Source organism: Lolium perenne, chromosome 3, assembly GCF_019359855.2.
Source record: "Lolium perenne isolate Kyuss_39 chromosome 3, Kyuss_2.0, whole genome shotgun sequence".
In the NCBI taxonomy this organism is placed as follows: Eukaryota; Viridiplantae; Streptophyta; class Magnoliopsida; order Poales; family Poaceae; genus Lolium; species Lolium perenne.
In genome coordinates this window covers 236,486,270-236,489,265 of record NC_067246.2, presented here as the reverse complement: position 1 = coordinate 236,489,265, position 2,996 = coordinate 236,486,270, and positions in this window count along the sequence as shown.

The following is a 2,996-nucleotide window of genomic DNA, read 5'->3' as shown; positions in this document are numbered from 1 at the left end:
ACTGAACTTGGTGAAGATTCCTCGAGTAAAAATTTAGCTCAAGAATTGGAAGAACTTCGTCGACAACTTCAATATGCAAAGAAGCAAACACTTGTGATGATGGAGCAAGCTCGCAAGGCATCCGAAAAAGAGGAATTTGCACTCCAGCAAACTCGAGAAGCCATAGCTGCTAAAGAAGCCGCCGTTTCTGAGGCTGAAAAGGCAGCCGCTCGAGAAAATTTAATGCTAGATTTGATGAATGAAGCCAGTACAGATATGTCAGGTATGCTTTCCCAAGTCAACAATTCCTCTGTCTTCTTGTTTGTTCTTTTCTCTGAAATTCCTATGCCATCGCCAAATAGGTTCTTTCCTTGATACTGCTGCTGAAGACGAGAGGGTGAACACAAGGACCAATCTCCTCGTTAATGTTTCTCTTGACCATGGGTCTCTTTTCTGGGCCACTCCAGAACGTACCCGACAGATTGTTAGGTTTCAGGACCGCGCCTGTCAAGTTCGCGAATTCCTTGATTTCTGCACTAGGACCTTGTCCCTGGTGTACAAGACAATGTTTCCTCGGAACGAGGCACCCGATACTCTTCCTGGTCTCATAGAAAAATTTCGGGATGCTCCTCGTATTCATAACTTTGTGCGAGCTCAACTGTTTACTGGAGCAAGATTCACCATGATTATGATACAAATCTGCTACCAAAAATTAGACCTGACGACGATTGTCTCCAAGTGCCTGGCTAAGCAGTCGAAGAGAAAAAGGAACATCGACAAGATCAACGATATTGTAACTCCTGTAGCCGAGGAAATGATGGACGAGCTTCTTCGGATGGACTCTGAATTTTTTGTCAAAGGAAGTTATGCCGAACATACGACGACTGCTGCAAATAACAAAGGGCTGTCCATAGATAGTATATTTGGTAGGGATTGATATTTTTCCTTGTAACTTGTCGAATTGCATCTTGTGTGTTGTGGACATATTCTATATTGTAAAGCCAAAGAATATATTTATTTTCCTTCGTCTAGCCCCCGAGTACTTCAGAGGTGTATTTTTATCGTGTATGCGAGGTTTTTAAACCAAGGCAACCGATCTTTTATTGACTATATTTTCGGGTACTAGCTCCCGAGTGTTTTGCTCTGTTTTGATTGCTATTTTGTATCTTCGCTTTATTTGGCGAGGTATTTGGTGCCAAGGCGAAATAACTTTGTCAGCTAAACTCATCTATATTGTATATATATTGTAACTTCAAGGCGTAACGCTTGAGCATGTCAAAGGAAAAGATATATGTCTTCACTATCTTTATTATATTGCAGCACCGCGAGCCCGCCTCATTAAAAACCTTTCCCGGCCCCACTCGGTGCCCCGAAAAAGGAAAAGAGTGCGTCTGAAAGCTCGCGGGCGTTTCAGTACATTCTATTTTTACAAGGAGGACTATATTTTGACACTAAGCGTAAAAATGCCTTAACTGTGCCACATTCCAGGGGTTTTTCTCGGGAGTCCCTGTCTTCTTGTCCTTAATCCTGTACGCTCCTCCTTCGATGACTTCTGTAACGACGTAAGGGCCAAGCCATGGCGACTCGAGTTTTTCAGTACGCTCTTGATTGAGTCGCAAAACTAGGTCTCCAACTTGAAATGACCTTGGTCGCAAACGTCGACTGTGGTAATTTTTGAGGTCTTGCTGATATTTAGTTACCCTTGACAGTACTTCGTCTCGAGCTTCGTCGAGTGCGTCAACGTCGTCTTCCAATGATCTTCTGGAAGTTTCTTCATTGTATTCCGTGACTCTTGGAGAGTCGTGCTCTATTTCTATCGGCAGCACTGCCTCTGCCCCATGGACCAGGAAAAACGGAGTCTCCTGTGTCGCTGTATTTGGCGTTGTTCGGATGCTCCATAACACGCTCGGCAGCTCTTCTGGCCAAGTGTGTCGAGCTTTTTCTAGTGGCCCTAACAAACGCTTCTTGATGCCATTGCAGATGATACCGTTGGCTTTCTCGACTTGACCATTGGTTTGAGGATGTGCAACTGACGCGAAGTGCAATTTGATGCCTACCTCTGCACAGTACGCTTTGAATTCCTTGGATGTGAAGTTACTGCCGTTGTCCGTGACGATGCTATGAGGTACTCCAAACCGAAAAACGATGCTCTTCACGAATTTTATTGCTGACGCTGCATCCGGTGAATTTATCGGCTTTGCTTCTATCCACTTGGTAAATTTGTCGACCGCGACGAGCATATACTCGTATCCTCCTGGCGAGACTTTGTGTAACTTTCCCACCATGTCGAGACCCCACTGAGCAAAGGGCCAAGATAAGGGTATGGGCATCAATTCCGCCGCCGGAGAGTGGGGTTTTGCGGCAAATCTTTGGCACGCGTCGCAAGTTCGCACTATTTCCTTCGCGTCTTCAATTGCTGTCAACCAGTAAAATCCAGCTCGAAAAACCTTAGCCGCGATAGCTCGACTACTTGCGTGATGGCCACACACTCCTTCGTGTACGTCCTTTAGGATTATCCTTCCTTCTTCGGGTGTGACGCACCTTTGTAACACACCCGAAATACTTCGTTTGTACAACTCCCCTTTAACCACCGTGAAAGCTTTGGATCGTCTGATAACTCGCCTTGCTTCAACTGGATCATCGGGTATTGTTTTTCTTAGGATATATGATATGTACGCCTGCATCCATGGGATTTGCACCATCAGTACTAGATCCTGTTCCTCTTCTTCTTCTTCTTCCAATGCTTCTTTCGCAGCCCTCGAGGATTTCTCGTTCTTCTCCTTCTTTGTTGATTTCTTCAGCTTTGTGGATCTCTCTGTTATCTCCTCCCAGAATACGCCTGGCGGGATTGCGAGGCACTGTGACCCGATGTTTGCAAGAACGTCGGCTTCATCATTGCTCAACCTACTGATGTGGTTTACTTCGCATCCATCAAACAACTTCTCCAGCTCATTATACATCTCTTTGTACGCCACCATGCTATCATTGACTGCATCGCATTGGTTCATGACTTGCTG